Source organism: Malus sylvestris, chromosome 5 (assembly GCF_916048215.2).
Source record: "Malus sylvestris chromosome 5, drMalSylv7.2, whole genome shotgun sequence".
Lineage (NCBI taxonomy): Eukaryota > Viridiplantae > Streptophyta > Magnoliopsida > Rosales > Rosaceae > Malus > Malus sylvestris.
Window position 1 is genome coordinate 14,443,749 of NC_062264.1, and position 25,370 is coordinate 14,469,118.

Below are 25,370 nucleotides of genomic sequence, written 5' to 3' on the forward strand. Positions count from 1 at the left end.
GGAAAGATCATTCAAATTTTATGTGGAGGGAACCTCAGCAAGTTCAACAAGAAAGATATTGGCAGTAATCTGAGAAGTTTTATTCAAGACCTATGCAGCCACCACAACCGCCCTCACAACCTTCCCAACCAAATTTAGGTTCATCAATGGATCATGTTCAAATTCTTCAAATACTAAATACTTCTTGTGCTTCTTTAACTCAGGATTTAGAAAACCAAGCTAAAGAGATGGTCGAATTGAAAAATCAACTTGGACAGATCGCAGAATTCATGGGACAAATTCAAGAACAAAGCAAACTCTCCAGCTTAACTATTGTCAATTTGATGGGTGATTTTGAAATCGTTGAAACTATCACTTTGGGAAGTGGTATGGAGGTTGGAGCTGAACCAAAGATGTCCAAACATAGCCTAGAAGTGGACAAAGAGCTGCTGTTTGAAAAGGATGAGGAAGACTTAGCCACAACAAGCTTAGAAGAAGCCTTGCCGCAACACCTAATCATCTCTAATCCTATTGCTACAGTTACCCTAGCTCCACCACCATCCAATTCTAGTAAGGTTGTTCCAAATTCAATTCTTTCTAACCTTATTCCACCAAATGGACCTTTTCCTCGCACCTTTATGCAATTCAAGAAAGAAGAAAGTGAAAAAAGAGATCTTGGAAGCCTTCCAAAAGTTGCAAGTTAATATCCCCATTCTTGGTACAATAAAGCAAGTTCCAAAATGTGCTGAATTTTTTAAAGAGCTTTGTACAACAAGAAAAAGGATTCAAGAGAAATAAGTGGATAGGGAATATCTAGAATTCATCAAAGAGGATGCACTTGAGACAACCATCCCCAAAGAAGTTGGATTTTATAACACGAGACAAGTCACTGCTCTCACACCAAATCTGGCCAAGAGCAACATTCCTGAAACTTTTGAAGTAGTCTTTATCCTTGAGTTCTTGTTGCAGGACACAGGTGAGCCACCTCTTTAAATTTCAAATTTGTTTTCTACTAACATGTTGTTGATTTCAATGATTCAGGCACCTACTCTAGAATTCAAACCATTACCGGATCATTTCAAGTATCACCTTCCATTCAAAGATCAACTCCATGCCGCTGATCCTAGTGAGGATTAAATGGAGGTATCGTCCGGCTAGAAGATGTTAGGGCAAACGCTTCTTGGGAGGCAACCCATGTGTTCAATTAAAGAGACATTGGAATTTCCAGCTCCTACAACCAGATTTGCTCTCTTTTACCATTTTCTTTATTGTTTTTACTTTGCCATGATTGTCTTGTTTGCTAGTTATCTTTTATTGCTTTCTTGATTAAGTTTATTTTTTGAAATATTGAGGACAATGTTTGGTTTAAGTGTTAGGGCGGGGGTAAACAGATTGCTTTTCATGACTTATTTTCGAATTTCACCACCTATCACTACTAATGTTGTTATTCACTGTTTTAAACTGTTTTATTGTGTGTCATAAAAACAAAATTTTGAAAAAATAAATCAAAAAATTTTGAGAAAATACCAAAAAAAGTCGTTTTTATTGCTTGTTTGTGTCTTAGGGTACCTTCCAACACAATGATGAGGATTTGGTTTTTGATTGCATGACTGTTAAAGAAAGTTACAAACATGGGTGGAAGCTTGATATGCTCTTTGGTTAATACTTTGTTGTAGTTGTCATTTACGAATTCACATGTAATCACAAAGAGAAAAAAAATCAGTTTTTGTAACATGCTTGAAGGAAGAAACTCAAACTAACGTTATAACCCTATGAGACTTGAGCCTATTCTTTGTTTAGAGAGTTATTATTCTGTGATATTCTTGCTTTCTAAAGTGATAGGAGCATATTTATGCGACTTAGTGAGCTTGTTTTCTTGTGTTTTCATAGTTAGTTTGTGTTTATTATAGTGTTTTAAGCTATTTTCGTGTGTTTGTAGGTCCTAATGACAAAGTGATAGGAGCATATTTATGCGCCTTAGTTAGCTAGTTCTTATGCATCTTTGTTATGTTTTCTTCGTTAAAGTAGTCTTTTAAGCTACTTTCATGTGTTTTCAGGTTTAAAGGACATATTACATGAAATGATGCAAGTTGGAGCTTTTGGAGCAAAATATGAGCTTGGATTGAAAAGGACATGCTTGGAACACAAGGTTGGGATGGAATTGAAGAGTTGAAGATTTGAGGTTTCCTACTTGAAGTAGGAAAGCTAAGCCTAAAAGTTTCCATTTTGGGTTGATCTTTCCTAAATCGGAATTGGCAACCAAAGTTTCTAAAGTTGGAAGTTTCCATTTTCGTGAGTTTCTATTCTCGGCTTTGGGCTTTTGGACGACCCATCCTTACTTCTTGGACCTATGTCGCACCTAAACCCTAACCCTAGCCACTTAATCAGCCGCACCTAGGCCTTGTTCACATGCAAAAAAATCTGATTATTTACCCTAAGCCCATGCCGCACCTTTCCATCCTAGAAGCCCTATTTTACAAACCTTAACCCTAGCCCATTGTTTCAATCTGATTTCATTAGGGTTTTAGGTGCCTATATATATGTGTTTTACTCCTTTGGCCGAACATCTCCCACTCTACAAATCAGAAATCGTCTAAACCCTATTCCCACACCTTGCCGCAGCCTTCATCCATTCCAGCCACACCCATACACCTTGCCGCAGCCATCCCTCTACTCCAGCCACCATTCTCCATCTCCATACACCATCCATACCCCTTGCCGCACCACCATACCATCCTAACTCCCTTCTAAAACCAAAATCACATCCAAAAACACCCTAAACCCTCTCTGCCGCAGCAAGGAGAAGAAGAAAGAGGAGCTTGAAGTCAGAAATTCAAAGTGGAATTGTTGGGCGTTTTAGGTGTAATCTTTCTTATGTCTTCGATGTTTCAATTCAATAAATTTTGTGTTGTGAGTATGAGAAACTAAACCCCCTTAGTTGGGGGGTAATTCGAAACCATGTACATGCTTGCAATATGATTTGATTACATTCGGTTGTTATTTCATAAGTTCTGGATTCAATTTGTTCATCTACTTGATTGATAACTTATTTGTGTATGTTGATTGAGAGTGCACGCTTAGTTTTCATGCATGAATATGATGCTAGATTATGAGGGAGTTTCACCTAATAGTTACAATCTTATAATCACAAGTAGTGAATGTCGCTTGAAAACGATCGCGTTGAATGAATTCTTAGCATAAGTTTCATGCAATTCATAGTAACGAATGCTTCGTCAATGCTTATGTTTTTCATAGAACGTAATGATTCTTGCTTGTATCTCTATTATGCAATTCATGTAGGGAACTCGTAGGGAATGTTTTAGGTTGTCGTATGCAATCATCCAACTTAATAACTTGTGGAAAAACTGAGGGTTAATTAGTGCAATTCACGGTTAATTTGGGGCGTTGAGTATTCATAATTCATTGGAAGAACAACTGATAATCGTTTTGTTTGCAAGTGTGACATGTGTGGAGAAGAACCTCCTAACTAGCCTTTTATCCATCCTTTCCATCCAAAAACGTTTTACAATCTGTTTAGTTTTAAGTTTCTGTTTTGTTTTCAATTCTCGTCCAAAACAAATTCCCCTTTATTTTGAAGTCTTAGATTAGTTAGAAAGTGTTTTGATTTGTGTTTCTAAGTGTTTTGATTCAAGTTTTCACTCAAATTCGTCCAAGTTTTTGTTAGGTTCTCAAAACTGCCCAGAAAGTGGTTTTTAGGCAGTTTTGAGTCATTAGGTTGCTGTTTTGAGTTTTAGGTTTGTATAAGTGTTTTAACCTTTAGTTTTGCATTCTTTGAGTCTAGTTTAGTGTTTTAAACTTTGTTTTCGAGTTTTTAAGTCAGTTTCCAAGTGTTTAGCAATCCCTCCTAATCCCCGGTCTAGAACGATCCCTACTTACATCTCTACTACAATTTGACAAAAGAGGGTTTAATTTGTGTGCTTATCAATTTCGCATCAAATTTTTGGCGCCGTTGCCGGGGATTAGCAAATTTGCTAATCCCTTGGATTGTTTTTGTTTCTTTTATTTCACTTTGTTTCTGATTTTGTTTCAGTTTCTGATCTAATTTTGTTTCTTGTTTCTTAGGTACTAATGTATGACTAGAAGCTCTTAAACGATTCGTGAGAACATCTTGGATTTTGACGACGATTTTGAGAGGAAGTTGAGAAGAGTTAGAAACCAGCAAGAACATCATCCACCCGATTCCGAATCTGACCTTGAAGAAAACGTCCAAGAAGAGGAGGAGGAAGCCACGGCAGGGATATTTGAAGAAGTCCAAGGCATGGCGGTGGACAACCGTACACTCAAGGAGCTTTCCGCCTCAGGTTTGGATAATGCCGCACCCTTGTGCATTCAATACCCCATGGCTGCCCAAGGTAAGACGGACGAGTTTGAATTAAAGTCAAGTTTGCTTCATCATATTCCTAAATACCATGGCTTGTCCATGGAAGATCCTAACAAACATTTGAAAGAATTTGAAGTGGTTTGCTCTAGTATGACTCCCGTCAATGTTGACGGATGTATCTTGAAGATGAAGGCTTTTCCATTCTCTTTGATGGATACAAAAATTTGATGCGAAATATATTAAGCACACAAATTAAACCCTCTTTTTGTCAAATTGTAGCAAAGATGTAAGTAGGGATCGTTCTAGACCGGGGATTAGGAGGGATTGCTAAACGCTTGGAAACTGACTTAAACACTAAAAAACAAAGTTAAAAACACTAAACTAGACTCAAAGAATGCAAAACTAAAAGTTAAAACACTTAAACAAACCTAAAAACCAAAACAGCAACTAGAAGACTCAAAACTGCCTAAAAACCACTTTCTGGGCAGTTTTGAGCACTTACACTAATCTGGACGAAATTGGTTGAAAACTTGAATCAAAACACTTAGAAACACAAATCAAAACACTTTCTAACTAATCTAAGACTTCAAATTAAAGGGGGATTTGTTTTGGACAGAAATTGAAAACAAAACAGAAACTTTGATTAACACAGATTGTAAAAACGATTTTGGTGAAAAAGATGGTTAAAAGGCTAGTTAGGAGGTTCTTCTCCACACATGTCACACTTGCAAACAAAACGATTTTCAGTTGTTCTTCCGATAAACTATGAATACTCAACGCCCCAAGTTAACCGTGAATTGCACTAATTAACCCTCAGTTTTTCCACAAGTTATTAAGTTGGATGATTGCATACGACAACCCAAAACATTCCCTACAAGTTCCCTACATGAATTGCATAATAGAGATACAAGCAAGAATCATTACGTTCTATGAAAAACATAAGCATTGACGAAGCATTTGTTACTATGAATTGCATGAAACTTATGCTAAGAATTCATTCAACGCGATCGTTTTCAAGCGATCTTCACTACTTGTGATTATAAGATTGTAACTATTAGGTGAAACTCCCTCATAATCTAGCATCATATTCATGCATGAAAACTAAGCGTGCACTCTCAATCAACATACACAAATAAGTTATCAATCAAATAGATGAACGAATTGAATCCATAACTCATGAAATAACAACTGAATGTAATCGAATCAAATTGCAAGCATGTACATGGTTTCGAATCACCCCCCAACTAAGGGGGTTTAGTTCCTCATACTCACAACACAAAGTTTATTGAATTGAAACATCGAAGACATAAGAAAGATTACACCTAAAATGCCAAAGAAGTCCACTTTGAAATCTGCACAGAAAGCTCCTCTTTCTTCTTCTCCTTGCTGCGGCAGTGAGGGTTTAGGGGCTGTTTGGATGTGATTTCGGTTTAGGGATGGATTTGGGATGATATGGTGGTTCGGCAAAGGGTAAGAGAGGTGTATGGTGGTGCGGCAAAGGGTGGTAGTTGCTGGAATGGATGAATGGCTGCTGGAATGGATGAATGGTTGCGGCAAGGAAGGATTTTGGGTGATGGTGGCTGCGGCAAGGTGGGGAAAGGGATATGATTTTCTGATTTTGTGTAGAGGGGGTATATATAGGCATTTAGAAACCCTAATGCAATCAGATTTTTAACAATGGGCTAGGGTTAGGTGCGGCACTTAAGTGGACTAGGGTTTAGGGTTTGTAAAATAGGGCTTCTAGGTGGAAAGGTGCGGCTTGGGTTTAGGAGGAATGGACTAGGGTTTAACATGGCAGATTTTAGATGATTAGGCCCTAGGGTTCGGCATGGGTTGAAGGTCCACAAGGAAAATTGGGTTTAGGTCATCTAAAAGCCCAACGCCAAGAATAGAAACTCTCGAAAATGGAAACCTCCAAGAATAGAAACTTCCAACTTTTAGAAACTTTGGTTGCCAATTCCGATTTAGGAAAGATCGACCCAAAATGGAAACTTTTAGGCTTAGCTTTCCTACTTCAAGTAGGAAACCTCAAATCTTCAACTCTTCAATTCCATCCCAACCTTGCGTTCCAAGCATGTCCTTTTCACTTCAAGCTCACTTTCTGCTCCAAAAGCTCCAAATTGCATCATTTCATGTAATACGTCCGCTAAACCTGAAAACACAAGAAAGTAGCTTAAAAGACTACTTTAACAAAGAAAACATAACAAAAATGCATAAGAACTAGCTAACAAAGGCGCATAAATATGCTCCTATCAATGGATAAAGCCAAGGATTGGTTATACGAGTTAGCTCCCGGCACTGTCACTTCTTGGGAGAGTATGAAGAGAGCGTTCTTGGAGAAGTTCTTTCCAACTTCTCGCATCATCCTCCTACGCAAAAAGATAAGCGGAATTCAGCAAGAAGAAGGTGAGTCTTTTCCTACATATTATGAACGATTTAAATCACTTGTTGCGTCTTGTCCACAGCATCAGATGAAGGAGGAGTTGCTTTTGCAATATTTCTACGAGGGTCTCCTACCTCTAGAACGTCAAATGCTTAATGCTTCGGCGGGGGGAGCATTGGTGGACAAAACACCCATGGCGGCCAAGATCTTGATCTCTAATCGAGCGTTGAACGCTCAACAATATGAGGGAGTAGGCCAAAGGGGACCCCCACGGCACCAAGTACATGAGGTAAGTACAACTTCCGATCTTCATTAACAATTGGTTAATCTTACTTCTCTTGTGTCTCAGATGGCCGAGGGCATGAAGATGCAAGGACCAATTGTATGTGGCGTATGCTCCATCCAATGACATGTCTCTGAAAAGTGTCCACAGTTGATTGAAAATGGTGGATGGGAAAGCGCCCATGCAATTGGGTTTCAAGGTCACAACCAACCAAGGAACGATCCATATTCAAACACATATAATCCCGGTTGGAGAGACCACCCAAATTTCAAGTGGAGGGAGCCCCAACAACCTCAAAACCAATGAGGCTTTAGGCAACAACCCCCGGGGTTCTTCACCAAGCCGTACACACCCAATCAAAACCAACCACAATCTGACCCAAATGCTTCAGGTACGTTCCTAGACAATGATGCACTTCTTAAGATACTAACCAAGTTGACTCATGGGCAGGAAAAGCAAACCCAAGCAATGCAAAGCACGAACATTAGGGTAGATCAATTGGAGAAGCAAATTGGGCAGATTGCGGAGTTTGTTGGGCAGTTTAGAGAACAAGGAAAGCTTCCTAGTTCAACCATTGCGAATCCAAAAGGAGGCTTTGAAACCGTAAATGCAATCATGCTAAGGAGTGGAAAAGAAGTTGGGGCAGGCCCTACACCACCAAAATCAGGTCCCAAAGAGGATGAAACATTGAAATCTGAAAAGGAGACACCAAGTCCACTCACGGCAAAGGTAGCACCACCTTTGCCGCAAGCACCCATGGCCCCTAAGCCATCCAATCCGTCCACCCTAGGTAAGATGAGTCCAAGTTTGGTTAATTCTAACATTATTCCACCCAATGTGCCCTTTCCTAGCAGATTTTTGCAATTCAAGAATGAAGAGGAGGAAAAAGATGTTCTAGAAACATTTAGGAAGGTTCAAGTTAACATACCTCTCTTGGATGCAATCAAGCAAATCCCGAAGTACGCCAAGTGTTTGAAGAAGCTTTGTACAACCAAGAAACGTGTCCGGGATAAAGAAGTGGTACATGTTAGCGAGAATGTCTCCGCCATCTTGCAACGCAAATTACCCCCCAAATGCAAAGATCCGGGGAGTTTTACAATTCCGTGTGTCATTGGTAATACCCGTTTCAAATCTGCCATGCTAGATTTAGGAGCATCTATTAATGTTATGCCATATTCTGTTTATGCATCTATGAATCTAGGAGCACTTAAACATGATGGTGTAATAATACAATTGGCCGATAGATCTAACGCCTATCCAAAGGGAGTTTTGGAAGATGTTCTTGTGCAGGTTAATCATTTAGTCTTCCCGGCGGATTTCTATGTCCTCGAAATGGATGAATCGGACCATGCTCCTTCATTGCCCATTCTCCTTGGACGGCCTTTCATGAAAACGGCTCAAACCAAGATTGATGTAGCCAAAGGAGAAGTAACTATGGCATTCGGTGGTGATATGATTTGTTTTAAAATTCTAGAATCCATTGAGACTCCTAACGTTGTTCGTTCTTGTTGTGTTATTGATACAATAGAAAAGACAGGGACGGATCATTCAGCCCCTAACACAAAGGTTGCTTCAAGAACCATGCAAGATGAGGGAATTAGAGTGGAGCATAAGGACCCCACGGCCACTGCCCTTAAGATACCTAATGTGGCCGAGAACACCATGAGAAAAAAAGTTCATGTTGCTGCCACTTCATCACAACACCAAGGTAAGGCACCTAGTCCAAATCCAATTCCCATTAAAGTTGATAGGTGGTTTCCTTCTTTGGTGCAGGCACCCAAGCAAATCTCCGATGGTGGGCGCATGAACATGAACCTTAGGCAACACAACGCACCCATCAACAAACATCACTATCCATTTCCGTTCAAGGATGCAATGTACAAGAACTTTGTGGGGCAGGTTGTGGAGGAGATCCCACTCCATGCCGTGGGCTCCAATGGGGCATGATTGTGTTTTTCGTCCGGCTGTACGACGTTAAGGAAAGCGCTACTTGGGAGGCAACCCATGCAATTCAACAAAGGAAGACCAAGGAATTACTTCAATTCCAGATTTGCGTTCCTAAACTCTTCACTTTGTTGTTTATTTCGAATCTGCCTATTTAGTTGTTTTAGTTGCTGTTTGTGTGTTTCTTTTTGTTTAGTGTGAATTTATGCTTGAAACATTGAGGACAATGTTTGATTTAAGTGTGGGGGGGTAACTAAGTGTTTTGGATGCAAATTCGTGGGATTTTATCACCCTTAACTTGGAGACTTGTTCCTTGCTGTTTTTAAGTGTTTTTGAGCAGTTTTGGTGTGTTTTAGTGTGTTTTGAAGTAAAAATCCGAAAATCACATAAAAATTTGAAAAATTTGTTTTAAAAACCCAAAAAGAGTTGTTTTTGTGTGTTTGTTGTGTCTTAGGGTACCTTCCAACACAATGATGAGGATTTGGTTTTTAATTGCATGACTGTTAAAGAGAGTGATTAACATGGATGAAAGTTTGATTTACTCTTTGTTTATGCTCGGTTGTGGTTATAACTTATGAATTCACATGCAATCATAAAAGAAAAAATCAGTTTTTGTAACATGCTTGAAGGAAGGAACTCAAACTAACGCTACAACCTTGTGAGACTTGAGCCTAAACGTTTATTTGGAGAGTTAAAATCAGTGCATTCTTTGTTTTCTAAGTCGTTGCATGATCTCATTATTCCTTGCTTGGTTACTATTTAGAAGGCGTTTCATCATTTAGTTCCAAATGCTAGAACTCATGCCCATTTCATTCAAAGCATGTTATTGATTTGCATAACTCATATTCAAGATGAAGTTGTGTAGTTACCACCACCTTAGCCAAAAAGCCATAAATCCCCTCTGTTATTATGTTTTGTAGGTTTTTAACCCCGTTGAGCCTTGTTTAACCTATTCTTTGTTAACCCATGTTTTCCTCACCTAGCCTAGATTAGGACCATCCATACCCTCGTTCTTAAAGCATAGTAAAGCATGATTCAATTTGAATTCCTGTTGATTTATGTTGGCAGAAAATAAGTGTGGGGGAAGTGTTTTTCATGAGGAATTGTGTGCCATAGGCACGGCAAAGAAAAGAAAAGAAAAAAAAAATATGAAAAGTTTGAAAAAAGAATTGAAAAGTTGAGACAAAGACTTCCAAAGTATTGTTGGTTGAAGTAAGGGTCCAAAACAATGAATTTGACCCTAAGGAGTTGTTTAAGTATCCCCCTTGTGTGTTAAAGTTAATTTCTGCAATCTAAGTGAATTCTAAGTCTCAATTTCATTGCTTTGCTTACTATCGCTTGAAGAACGTTTGTTTTCCTTATCCTTTCCTTGTTAACCAATACCCCGAGCCCCATTACAACCCTTAACTTCTATCTTGAGTGTTATGTGTTTCAATTTGTGGAGTTTGAATTTGATATGAGCATATGGTGTCACTGGTTCTCGCATCTAAGTAGTAGCATTCCATTCATGAGATCATATCTAAACATGCTTCTTAACTCTAGAAATTGTGTTCTTTGTGAAACATATATGTGAGCATTCGTTTTCATATCTACATCAATCTTCTCACATATGACTAGTGTAGGGTGTGGAGTTAGAAAATCTGAGTGAAAATAGAGTGTATATCTTGTAAGGAATTGAGGGAATTCTCTAAGGCATGTTACTACATTCAAAGCATTGTTTTAATTGATTACTTGTGAACTAGTGAGTAGTGGCTTTAATTAAGTATGTGCTTGTGTAAAGATGACTCAAATCTGTGGGGATAGCAATCTTTAACATGTCATGTGCATTGGAAATCCCTGAGACAAACGTTGGAAGGTTTAGGTTTTGTTTTGGTTAGTTTGTTTCGTTTTGTTTTCTTTGTTTTGTTTGTTTTGCTCGAGGACTAGCAAAAGCTAAGTGTGGGGGAATTTGATAGGAGCATATTTATACGCCTTAGTTAGCTAGTTCTTATGCATCTTTGTTATGTTTTCTTCGTTAAAGTAGTCTTTTAAGCTACTTTCATGTGTTTTCAGGTTTAAAGGACATATTACATGAAATGATGCAAGTTGGAGCTTTTGGAGCAAAATATGAGCTTGGATTGAAAAGGACATGCTTGGAACACAAGGTTGGGATGGAATTGAAGAGTTGAAGATTTGAGGTTTCCTACTTGAAGTAGGAAAGCTAAGCCTAAAAGTTTCCATTTTGGGTTGATCTTTCCTAAATCGGAATTGGCAACCAAAGTTTCTAAAGTTGGAAGTTTCCATTTTCGTGAGTTTCTATTCTCGGCTTTGGGCTTTTGGACGACCCATCCTTACTTCTTGGACCTATGTCGTACCTAAACCTTAACCCTAGCCACTTAATCAGCCGCACCTAGGCCTTGTTCACATGCAAAAAAATCTGATTATTTACCCTAAGCCCATGCCGCACCTTTCCATCCTAGAAGCCCTATTTTACAAACCTTAACCCTAGCCCATTGTTTCAATCTGATTTCATTAGGGTTTTAGGTGCCTATATATATGTGTTTTACTCCTTTGGCCGAACGTCTCCCACTCTACAAATCAGAAATCGTCTAAACCCTATTCCCACACCTTGCCGCAGCCTTCATCCATTCCAGCCACACCCATACACCTTGCCGCAGCCATCCCTCTACTCCAGCCACCATTCTCCATCTCCATACACCATCCATACCCCTTGCCGCACCACCATACCATCCTAACTCCCTTCTAAAACCAAAATCACATCCAAAAACACCCTAAACCCTCTCTGCCGCAGCAAGGAGAAGAAGAAAGAGGAGCTTGAAGTTAGAAATTCAAAGTGGAATTGTTGGGCGTTTTAGGTGTAATCTTTCTTATGTCTTCGATGTTTCAATTCAATAAATTTTGTGTTGTGAGTATGAGAAACTAAACCCCCTTAGTTGGGGGGTAATTCGAAACCATGTACATGCTTGCAATATGATTTGATTACATTCGGTTGTTATTTCATAAGTTCTGGATTCAATTTGTTCATCTACTTGATTGATAACTTATTTGTGTATGTTGATTGAGAGTGCACGCTTAGTTTTCATGCATGAATATGATGCTAGATTATGAGGGAGTTTCACCTAATAGTTACAATCTTATAATCACAAGTAGTGAAGGTCGCTTGAAAACGATCGCGTTGAATGAATTCTTAGCATAAGTTTCATGCAATTCATAGTAACGAATGCTTCGTCAATGCTTATGTTTTTCATAGAACGTAATGATTCTTGCTTGTATCTCTATTATGCAATTCATGTAGGGAACTCGTAGGGAATGTTTTAGGTTGTCGTATGCAATCATCCAACTTAATAACTTGTGGAAAAACTGAGGGTTAATTAGTGCAATTCACGGTTAATTTGGGGCGTTGAGTATTCATAATTCATTGGAAGAACAACTGATAATCGTTTTGTTTGCAAGTGTGACATGTGTGGAGAAGAACCTCCTAACTAGCCTCTTATCCATCCTTTCCATCCAAAAACGTTTTACAATCTGTTTAGTTTTAAGTTTCTGTTTTGTTTTCAATTCTCGTCCAAAACAAATTCCCCTTTATTTTGAAGTCTTAGATTAGTTAGAAAGTGTTTTGATTTGTGTTTCTAAGTGTTTTGATTCAAGTTTTCACTCAAATTCGTCCAAGTTTTTGTTAGGTTCTCAAAACTGCCCAGAAAGTGGTTTTTAGGCAGTTTTGAGTCATTAGGTTGCTGTTTTGAGTTTTAGGTTTGTATAAGTGTTTTAACCTTTAGTTTTGCATTCTTTGAGTCTAGTTTAGTGTTTTAAACTTTGTTTTCGAGTTTTTAAGTCAGTTTCCAAGTGTTTAGCAATCCCTCCTAATCCCCGGTCTAGAACGATCCCTACTTACATCTCTATTACAATTTGACAAAAGAGGGTTTAATTTGTGTTCTTATCAATTTCGCATCACAAAGTTGGCAAGAAAGTGCAATTTGGAGCATTTTGAGGCAGTTTTGGGCATCAAATTGATAGCTTATGAATGGAGCAAGATGGGTGGACGAATTTGAAGTTCAAGAGGCTAGGAATGTGCAGAAAAGATGAAGGAAATAAATCCAAGACAAAGAAGATAAGGAATCAGCTCAAAAGAAGGAGATATTATCCAAAACCTTATCCAACCGTATGTTATCCAAACAAACCTTATCTTATCTTATCCTTGCCTAAACTAGTTCTATCCTATCTTATCTTATCTAAATTAGCTTGTGCCTTAAATCTAGTTGCAAGAGGACCTAAATATCTGATTTCTAGAAGGTCTATCCATTCCCTACATTTATGCCGCACCCTTATCCTTCTAGAACCCCTAAATTGGTGCAAAAACATCTTTTCTAGAAGCACCTAAAAATCTGGTGCCTCCCCCTCTTCTAGAAGCTCTAAAACCTGAAACCTCAATCCATTTCCCTCTTGAATTAGGCCAAATGTATCCCTCTCCTTGTAGGAATTGATGCCGCACCCTTGATATCCTTTTTCCCTTTGGTTTCTGATTGTTTTAACCCATTCCACTTGGGTTTTGGTTACACAATCCTTGTCCCACTTTAATTTCAGAAACCTATTCAAATCCTTAGGGATTGTGACATGTATTTTAGCCTATAAATACACATCCTTGCCGCACAAATCATTCACCACCCTCTACCATATTTTTCTACACCATTCACCATACACACCTCATTGTGCCATGGCTTTTCAAGGAGAAGGAGCCCTTTGCCGTGCCTTGTCATTCAACATAGGATTGCTGGAGCTTTCTTAGGTGTTTTCTATCCTTTAATTGCAATGTTTAATTTAATGTTATTTTCAGTTTTTAAAGACATGAGGAACTAATCTCTTTTTAGTTGGAGGTGAATTTGAAGCTATGATTATATGCTTTACATGAATTGATTACATCCAGTTATTGTTTCGAAAGTCTTGAATGTGATTTGCTTATCTGAGTTATTAAAACTTGTTTATGTATGTTGATTGAGGATGCATACTTAGTTCGCATGCATAAATTTGATGCTAGAGTATAAGGGATTTTCACCTAACCGTTATGAACTTATATTCACAAGCAGTAAAGGTTGCTAGTCACAATCGTGTTAAGTAAAATCCTTGGCAGGACTATCATGCTTTTCATAGTTACGAATGCCTCGTCAATACTTATGATTTTCAAAGAACTTAATGACCTTTGATATGTGTCTCTATCATGCGTATTCCATAGTTAGGGGACTTGATAAGGATAATTTGGTTGTGATGCGTATCTTGTCCAATTCAATGAAATAAGGAGAATCTGATGGTTAATTTGTGCTTTCACAGTTAACTTGGGGTGTTGTCATTCATAATCTAAAGAAACAATACTAGAAATTGGTTTATGTTTGCATATGTCATGTGTGGAGAAGGACCCTCTAACTAGCCTTTCACCCTTTTCAATTCATCAAATTCGTTTTTATTAAGTGTTTTATGCAAAGTTTCTGTTTTAAGTTTTAAATTCGTCAAAAACAATCCCCCATTCATTAAGTCTTGTTAGTTGAGTCATAATCTGTTTTCTTTTAGTCTTTTGAGTCAAGTTAAGTATTATTTTCGTCCAAATCAGTTGTTAGGTCTAGAATTGAGTCTTTTTTATTGTTTGTTGTTGTTTTGAGTGTTTTAAGTTAGTTTTGAGTCTATAGAGTCTAGTTTAGTGTTTTTGAGTCTTATTTGTGTTGATTAGCATCCCTAGTTAATCCCCGGTCTAGAACGATCCCTACTTGCTTAATACTACAATTGTCATCAATAGGGTTTAATTTGTGTGTCAAGTTAATTTTCACATCATAAAGTCGTTGCATGATCTCATTATTTCTTTGCTTTGTTGCTACTTAGAATGCTTTTTCATTATTTTAGTTCCAAATACTAGAACTCATGCCCGTTTCATTCAAAGCATAAAAGTGATTGCATAACAAATAACAAGATGAAGTTGTTTAGTTACCACCATAGCCAAAAAGCCTTATCCCTTGCCTATGTGTTGTAGGTTTAACCCCTTTGAGCCTTATTTAGCCTATGTTCTTTGTTAGCCTTCATTATCCCTACCTACCCTAGCATAGAAATAACCATACCCTTGTTCTTAAAGAATGGTGAAGCATGACTTGTTGGGAATTCCTTTTGATTTATGATTTGCAGAAAAATAAGTGTGGGGGAAGGATTTGTTCTTTTGATTCCGGTGAAGTAGTTCTTATGTTTTATGTTTCAAAGAAAATAGAAAAGAATAAAAAAGTTTGAAAAGAAGTGAGAATGAGTTCATAAGTGTTGGTTGTTGAAGAAGGGTCCAAAAATGTGAATTTGACCTTAAAGTTGTACAAATCTCCACTTTTTGTTTAAAGCTGGGTGCTGCAATCAAAAGTTGAATTCTAAGTGTTGATTTCATTACTTTGCTTACTATCACTTTAAGAGCCCTTGTTTATCCTTGACCTTTCTTTGTTAGCCAACACCTTTGCCCCATTACAACCCTACACTTTTATCTTGATTGTTATGTGTTTCGATATGTGGAGTTTGAAATTGGTATGAGCATATGGAATTCCTGGTTCTCGCTTCTAAGTAGTGGCATTCCATTCATGAGATCATACACATGTTTGTATTAGTAATTTCAGATAATGCCTTCTTTGTTATAACATATGTGAGTGCTAGTCTACATGTTTACATCAATATTCTCACATATACTTAGTATAGGGAGTGTAGTCAGAAAATCTATGTGAAATAGAGAGTATATCTATGAGGAATTGAGTGAATTCTCTAAGGCATATTACTACTTTTAAATATTGTTTTAATTAATTAAATGACAGCTAGTGAGTGGTTACTGCGGTTAAGTATAAGCTCAAGAGTAAGGATTGCTAAAATCTATGTAAGTAATGATTTTTAACATGTCATGTTTCGTTGGAAATCCCTGAGGCAATTGTTGGAAGGCTTAGGTTTTGTTTTGTTTTCTTTGTTTTGCTTGGGGACTAGCAAAAGCTAAGTGTGGGGGAATTTGATAGGAGCACATTTATGCGACTTTGTTATCTTATTTCTTTGCATTTACTTCATTAATTTCCATTTATTTTGGTAATTTATGTTATTTTTGTATTATTTTAGGTCCAGTTGGTAAAAATGACAATAAATAGCCAAATAGAGCAATTTGGAGCAGTTTTGGACTTGGATTGAATAGCATGCATGGATAGCATATGGGCTGGACGTTTTTGGTGCTTAAATGGTGTTAGACATGTGCTAAAATCTGGAGAAATTAAAGTTGAGGCTTGGAAGGCAAGGAATTACACAAGAAAGAGGAATCCTAATTGGAGAGGAACATTATCTTATTCTATCTTATCCTATCTTATCTAACCTTATCTTATCTTATCTCCAGCTGCAAAGAAGAATCCTAATCCCATTCCAACACTTTCTACCTGATTTTTAAAGTCCTAAAATAACTCAAAAACACCAAAACCCTTTCCTCATTGGATTCAGCCATTTCCCCTATATATATGAAATTCCTGCAGAGATTTAGGGTGTGCCATGCCTACCATTCATCCATTGAAGTTGTTGGAATTTTTAGAGTTCTTTCTATCTTTGTTTTAAGTTTCAATGTTTATTTTAGATTGTTTTTCAGTTATGATGAACATGTGTAACTAAGTTTCTTTTTACCTAGAGGTGAATTTGAAGTCATGATTATATGTTTTATATAAATTGATTACATCCAGTTACTGTTTCATAAAACATGAATGCGATTTACTTATCTGCTTTATAAAGAACTTATTCTTGTATGTTTATTAGGGGTGCACACTTAGTTTGCATGCAGGGATTTGATGCTAAAATATAAGGGAATTTCACCTAATCGTTATGAACTTATATTTGCAAGTAGTAAAAGTCACTAGTCATGATTGAGTTAAGTAAATTCTTGGTAGGAGTATCATGCTTTTCATAGTTACGAATGCTTTAACAATGCTTATGATTTTCACATAACTTAATGATCTTTGAGATGTATCTTTATCATGATTTTCATAGTTAGGGAACTTGAGAAAATAATTTGGTTGCGTCACTGAGTCCAATTCATGAACTTAGGAAAATCTGAGAGTTAATTAGTGCTATTCACAGTTAATTTGGGACATTGTCATTCATGGTTTATAGGAAGAATAACTGGAAATCGATTTGTATGCATATGTTTCATGTGTGGAGAAGAATCCTTTAGCTATCCTTTCATGCATATTTCATTCACAACTTAATTTACTTACTGCAATTTACTTTTGTTCTAATCAAATTCGTCCAAAATCCCCACAGTCATTGTTTTATTGTTAGTTTAACTTAGTTTGCAATTTTATAAGTTTAATTTGTTTTGATTGGCATCCCTTCTAATCCCCAGAATAGAACGATGATGTGAAAATAACTAGCACTAAAATTAACCCTCTTTTTATCAATTGTAGTATGTAAGTAGGGATCGTTTTAGGCCGGGGATTAGGAGGGATTGCTAAATCACTTGAAAACTGACTCAAATACGTAAAAACAAGTTTAAAACACTAAACTAGACTCAAAGAATGCAAAACTAAACTTTAAAACACTAAAACAAACCAAAAGACTCAAAACAGCAAATAAACACTCAAAACTGCCTTAAAACCACTTTCTGGGCAGTTTTGAACTCTAAACAAGATTTTGACGAAAATAGGTTTTAACTTGACTCAAAACACTTAAAAACACAAACTAACACACTCTCTAACTAATTTGACACTTGAAAACAAAGGGGGATTTGGTTTTTACGAAATTGAAAACAAAACATAAACTTGTAAATCAAAACAGATTTTAAAACGAATTTGATTGAATTGAATGGATAGAAAGCTAGCTAAGGGGTTCATCTCCACACATGTTATACTTGCATTCAAAACGATTTCCAATTGCTTTTCAATAACCCATGAATTCTCAACGCCCCAAGTTAATTAGGTCCGCTTAAATTAACCTTCAGATTTTCTTGGATGATTGCATACGACAACCCAAAGCATTCCCCACAAGTCCCCTACATGATTGCATAATAGAGATACAAGCAAGAATCATTAAGTTCTATGAAAACCATAAGCATTGACGAAGCACTTGTTACTATGAATTGCATGAAACTTATGCCAAGAATTTACTTAACACGATTGTGATCAACAACCTTTACTACTTGTGAATATAAGTTCATAACGATTAGGTGAAATTCCCTTATATCCTAGCATCAAATTCATGCATGCAAACTAAGTGTCGACCCTCAATCAACATACACAAATTAGTTTTAATTCTTGTAGATAAGTAAATTGAATTCACAACTTATGAAACGCAATTAGAAGTAATCAAATCATATAGCAAGCATAAACATGGTTTCGAATCCCCCCCTAGCCAAGGGGGGTTTAGTTCCTCATACTCGCAAAGCAAAGATACATAAATTTAGAAATTAAAACCCAAAGAAAGAAAACACCTAGAAGGCTCCAACTTGGCAGCAAGATCATCAATGATTTCCCTTTCCTCCTTGCTGCGGCAGAGAAGTTTAGAACAGGTTTTGGGTAGTATTTAGGGTGTAGAATGGATGGGGAATGGTAGGGAAAGGTTTAGGGTTGATGGGGGTACGGCTAGGGATGATTTTTGGGCAGAATTTTGGGATTTTGGTGATGGGAAGGTGTGGCAGGATGCAAGGGCAGATTTCTGGCGTGAATGATTGTGTATGAGAGGTGGTATTTCGGCCAAAAGGGTTTAATGAGTATATATAGGCACTTCAAAACCCTAGCAATCAGATTAGGGTTTCTAGAAGCCCAAATCCACCAGAAATTAGGTTAAAACAATCAGATTTTTAGTGGGAATAAGGCCTAAGGTGCGGCTAGGGTTAGGGTTTAGAGATGGGCCTTCTAGAATGCCTTGCAAGGCAAGGAAATAGGGTTTAGGTCATCTAAAAGCCCAAAGCCAAGAATAGAAACTCTTGAAAATGGAAACCTCCAAGAATAGAAACTTCCAACTTTAGAAACTTTGGTTTCCAAATCTGAATTCTTTGTTCTTCACTTTCATTTCTTCATTTCTTAAGCTCCTTTGACCTTCAAACTCGTCCATTCCTTGTGCTCCAATAGCATACACTCCATTCCAGCTCAATTTTGCTCTACAATGCTCCATTTTGCACTTCTTTGCATACTTCGTCTCTAAACCTAAAATTGCACGAAAATGACTTTAAACACTAAAATAACTAAAGAAAAACAATATAAATGCTTAAGAACAAGCCAACTAAGTCGCATAAATATGCTCCTATCAAATTCCCCCACACTTAGCTTTTGCTAGTCCTCGAGCAAAACAAAGAAACAAAACAAAACAAAAACACAATCTAAACCTTCCAACATTTGCCTCAGGGATTTCCAATGCACATGACATGTTAAAAATCATCACTCCCACAGATTTTAGTCATCTTCACACTTAAGCACATACTTAATCATAGTCACCACGTACTAGTTCACATTTAACCAATTAAAACATGATTTTGAATGTAGTAACATGCCTTAGAGAATGTGCTCAATTCCTTACTAGATATGCACTCAATTTTCACTTAGATTTTCTGACTACACACCCTATACTAGTTATATGTGAGAAAATTGATGTAAATATGAAAACGAATGCTCACATATATGTATAACAAAGAAAGCACTTTTCGGAGTTAATAAGCATGTTTAGATATAATCTCATGAATGGAATGCTACTACTTAGATGCAAGAACCAGTGACACCATATGCTCATACCAATTTTAAACTCCACAAATTGAAACACATAACACTCAAGATTAAAGTCAAGGGTTGTAACGGGGCTAGGTGATGTGAAAATTAACTTGACATACAAATTAAACCCTATGGATGACAATTGTAGTATATGAGCAAATAGGGATCGTTCTAGACCGGGGATTAACTAGGGATGCTAATCAATGTGAAACTGACTCAAAACGTAAAAACGTAATGTAGAACACTAAACTAGACTCAATTAATGCAAAACTATGGTTTAAAACACCTAAACAAACTAAAAACTCAAAACAGCAACTAAAAGGCTCAAAACTGCCTTAAAACCACTTTCTGGGCAGTTTTGAGTACCTAACACTAGTTTGGACGAATTTGGACTATGACTTGACTCAAAACACTTAAAAACACAACTAAATGGATTTCTAACTAATCTAACACTTTAAAATAAATGGGGGAATGATTTTGACGGAATTAAAACTTTAAAACTCAAACTTTAAAAACCAAATGTAAAGCAAAACAGATTGTGATTAAATAGAATGGTGAGAAACTAGTTAGAGGGTTCCTTATCCACACATGAACATATGCATACAACTCAATCTCCAATTACTCTTTCAATAAACCATGAATGACAATGCCCCAAATTAACTAGATCGCACCAATTAATTCTCAGATTTCCCTAGATTCATTGAATTGAATGGAATACGCATTACAACCAAATTATTCTTATCAAGGACCGTAACTATGGAATACGCATGATAGAGACACATATCAAAGATCATTAAGTTCAATGGACATCATAAGCATTGACGAGGCATTCATAACTATGGGATACGCATGTTACTCTTGCCTAGGATTTACTTAACGCAATCGTGACTAACGACTTTCACTACTTATGAATATAAGTTAATAACGATTAGGTGAAATTCCCTTATATCCTAGCATCAAGTTTAGGCATGCAAATTAAGTGTCGACCCTCAACCCACATACATAAACAAGTTATCAATCAAATAGATAAGTAAATCACATTCACAATTTCTGAAATCATAATTGGAAGAAATCAAATCATATAAAACATATGTCCATGGCTTCAAATTCACCTCTAACTAAAAAGAAATTAGTTCCACATGTCTAACATAATTGAACAACAATTTAAATTAAACATGAAAATAGAAACAAAGAAAGAAAGAACTCCAAACACTCCACTAATGGCAGATTGCATGTGCAAGGTGTCTTCCTCCTTTGGACTGCACGGCACTCCTTCTTTCTCCTCCTTTGGTGGCTGCACAAGGTGGTGATGGTGGTGGGAAGGCACGGCTGTGGTGGATGGATGGTTATGGAAGAGGGTAGAAGGGTTAAAAGGACTAGGGAGGCACGGCAAGGACTTAGAACTAGGGAGAATGGGATTGGTGGTTGCGGCAAGGGTTTAGAATGATTTTCTGGAGTGAATGGATGATATGGGAGGTGGTAGTTTCGGCCAAAGGGTTAGAATGAGTATATATAGGCACTTAAAAACCCTAGCAATCAGATTAGGGTTTCTAGAAACCCAAATCCACCAGAAATTAGGTTAAAACAATAGGAATTTGCATGGGAAAAGGGCTAGGGTGCGGCAGATTTGGTGGGAGTGTGGATAGGCCATGGGCTAGGGTTTAGGTGCGGCAAAGGGTCCAAATCTGAAAGGGATTGGGCTTATGGTGCGGCAATGTCCAAGAAGGTAAGGATGGGTCATCTAGAAGCCCAAAGCCAAGAATAGAAACTCTCGAAAATGGAAACCTCCAAGAATAGAAACTTTAGTTGCCAATTCCGACTTCTTTGTTCTTCACTTTCATTTCTTCATTTCTTAAGCTCCCTTGACCTTCAAACTCGTCCATTCCTTGTGCTCCAAGCATGTACTTTCCAATCTAAGCTCCATTTTGCTCCAAAAGGCTCCAATTTGCATCATTTTATGTCATATGCCCTTTAAGCCTGAAAACACATGAAAGTATCTCAAAAGACTACTTTAACGAAGAAAACATAACGAAAATGCATAAGAACTAGCTAACTAAGGCGCATAAATATGCTCCTATCAAATTCCCCCACACTTAGCTTTTGCTAGTCCTCGAGCAAAACAAAGAAACAAAAGAAAAACAAAACGAAACAAAACACACAAAACACAACCTAAACCTTCCAACGATCGCCTCAGGGATTTCCAATGAACATGACATATTAAAAATCATCATTCCCACAGATTTTAGCCATCTTTACACTTAAGCACATACTTAATTATAGTCACCACGTACTAGTTCACATTTAACCAATTAAAACATGATTTTGAGTGTAGTAACATGCCTTAGAGAATTTGCTCAATTCCTCACTAGATATGCACTCAATTTTCACACAGATTTTCTGACTACACACCCTATACTAGTTATATGTGAGAAGATTGATGTAAATATGAAAACGAATGCTCACATATGTGTTATAACAAGGAAAGCTTTTTCTGGAATTAATAAGCATGCATATGATCTCATGAAAGGAATGCTACTACTTAGACGCGAGAACCAGTGACACCATATGCTCATACCAATCCCAAACTCCACAAATTGAAATACACAACACTCAAGATAGAAGTTAAGGGTTGTAACGGGGCTCGGGGGTATTGGCTAACAAAGAAAGGTGACGGGTAAACAAACGTTCTTAAAACAATAATAAGCAAAGCAATGAAATTGACACTTAGAATTCACTTTTGGGTGTAAAAATCAACTTTTAAGCTCAAAGGGAAAATTCATGCAACACTTAGGGTCAAATTCAATGTTTTGGACCCCTTCTTCAACAACCAACACCTTAGAGCTCATTTTCATGCTCTTTTACTCTTTTTCACACTTTTCACAAACATTTTTCTTTTTCTCTTCTTTTTTCTACGAATTTCTTTTCCTTTTTTTTTTCTTTTCTCGTGCCTTATTTAAGACTTTGGTACACACTACACAAGGCTCACATTCCCCCACACTTGTTTTCTGCACACCCTCAATCAAAAGGAATTCGTTTTAAGTCATGCTTATTATGCTTTAAGAACAAGGGTATGGATGGTCCTAATCTAGGCTAAACAAGGGTAAGGATAATGTGGGTTAACAAACAATATAGGCTAAACAAGGCTCAACGGGGCTAAAACCTACAAAAACAAATGTATGGAATGAAGGCTTTTTGGCTATGGTGGTAACTACTAAACAACTTCATCTTGAATACGTGTTATGCAATTCAATGAAATGTTTTGAATGAAATTGGCATGAGTTCTAGCATTTGGAACTAAAGTGATGAAACGCATTCTAAGTAACAACCAAGCAAAGAATAATGAGATCATGCAACGACTTTAGAAAACAAGAATGCACAGATTTTAACTCTCCAAATAAAGTTTAGGCTCAAATCTCTCAGGGATGTAGCGTTAGTTTGAGTTCCTTCCTTCAGGCATGTTACAAAAACTAATTTTTTTCCTTTATGATTACATGTGAATTCATAAGTTATAACCACAACCAAGCATAAACCAAGAGTAAATCAAACTTTCATCCATGTTTATAACTCTCTTTAACAGTCATGCAATTAAAAACCGAATCCTCATCATTGTGTTGGAAGGTACCCTAAGACACAAACAAACACACAAAAACAACTCTTTTTGGGTTTTTTAAAACAATTTTTCAAATTTTTATGGTATTTTCGGATTTTTGAATCAAAACACATTAAAACACACCAAAACAACTTAAAAACACCTAAAAACATCAAGAAACAACATTGGGAAGTATGAGTGAGAAAACCCTACGAATTTGCATCAAAACACTTTGGTTACCCCCCCACACTTAAATCAAACATTGTCCTCAATGTTTCCAAGCATAACTAACACAAAAACACATAAACAAAACAGACAAACACTAAACAAACTAAACATGGCAGAAACGAAATAAGCAACAAAGAGAAGGGTTTAAGAACGCAAATCTGGAATTGGAGTGCTCTCTAGGTCTTCCTTTGTCGAATGCATGGGTTGCCTCCCATGAAGCGCTTGCTTTAACGTCTTCCAGCCAGACGGTACCTCCATTTAAGCTTGACTAGGTGCCACGGCATGGAGGGGTACCTCCTCCACGACATGCTCCTCAAACATCTCGTAATAGGGCTTCAATCGATGCCCATTCACCTTGAATTCTTGTTGCGTCCTTGCACTCTTGATTTGCACTGCACCATGAGGGAAAACATTAGTGACAATAAAAGGACCAACCCATTTGGAACGCAACTTACCCGGAAACAACCGAAGGCGAGAATTGAACAACAACACTTTCTGCCCAATATAGAACGTCTTGGCACGAATCATCTTGTCATGGAATGCCTTCGTTTTCTCCTTGTAAATCCAGGCATTCTCATATGCTTCATTGCGGATTTCCTCAAGCTCACACAATTGGAGCTTCCTATGTAAACCTGCGGCATCAAGGTCCATGTTAAACGTTTTGACGGCCCAATGTGCACGATGCTCTAACTCGACGGGAAGATGGCATGGCTTCCCATAGATGAGCCGAAATGGTGACATCCCAATGGGGGTTTTGTAGGCAGTGCGATACGCCCACAATGCATCGTTTAAGCGCAAACTCCAATCCTTCCTCGTAGGCCCCACGGTCTTCTCAAGAATTTGCTTGATTTCCCTATTCGAAACCTCGGCTTGCCCGCTCGTTTGAGGATGATAAGGTGTGGCCACCTTATGCGTGACATTGTATTTCTTGAGCAACGCCTCAATGGTTCGATTACAAAAATGGGAACCTCCATCACTGATGAGCACGCGTGGCATTCCGAACCTTGCAAAAATGTTAGTTTTCACAAAATCTGCAACCACTCGAGAATCATTAGTTCGGGTGGCTTTTGCTTCCACCCACTTCGACACATAATCCACAGCAAGTAATATATAAAGAAATCCATGTGACGAAGGAAAGGGACCCATAAAATCAATACCCCAAACATCAAATATTTCAACACTAAAAATGGGGGTTTGCGACATTTGTTGTTTAGGACCTATATTGCCCGTTCTTTGGCATCTATCACAAGACATGCAAAATGTTCTAGCATCCCTAAAGATGGTAGGCCAATAGAAACCACATTCTAATACCTTAAGTGCTGTTCTATTAGTGCCAAAGTGTCCCCCACAAGCATAAGTGTGATAAAATGTTAGAATAGCATTAAACTCAGAATCGTGCACACACCTACGTATAACTTGGTCAGGGCAATATTTCCATAAATACGGGTCATCCCACACATAAAACCGTGCCTCTTTCTTCAATTTATCACCTTGGTGTTTAAGTAATTCACTAGGAACATGTTTAGACACCAAATAATTCACCAAATCAGCATACCACGGTTCACTTACCTTGACGGACATCAGTTGCTCATTTGGGAATGTCTCCATGATAGGTACGGCATCCTCCTCATGCACCATACGGCTCAAGTGGTCAGCCACCACGTTTTCACTTCCCTTCTTGTCCCGGATTTCGATATCGAACTCTTGGAGAAGAAGCATCCAACGAATAAGTCGTGGTTTGGCCTCCTTCTTGGTGAACAAATACTTCAACGCTGCATGGTCAGTGTAAATAATAACTTTAGTACCAAGCAAATAAGAACGGAATTTATCTAAAGCAAATACAACAGCAAGAAGTTCTTTCTCAGTGGTAGAATAATTCAATTGTGCATCATTTA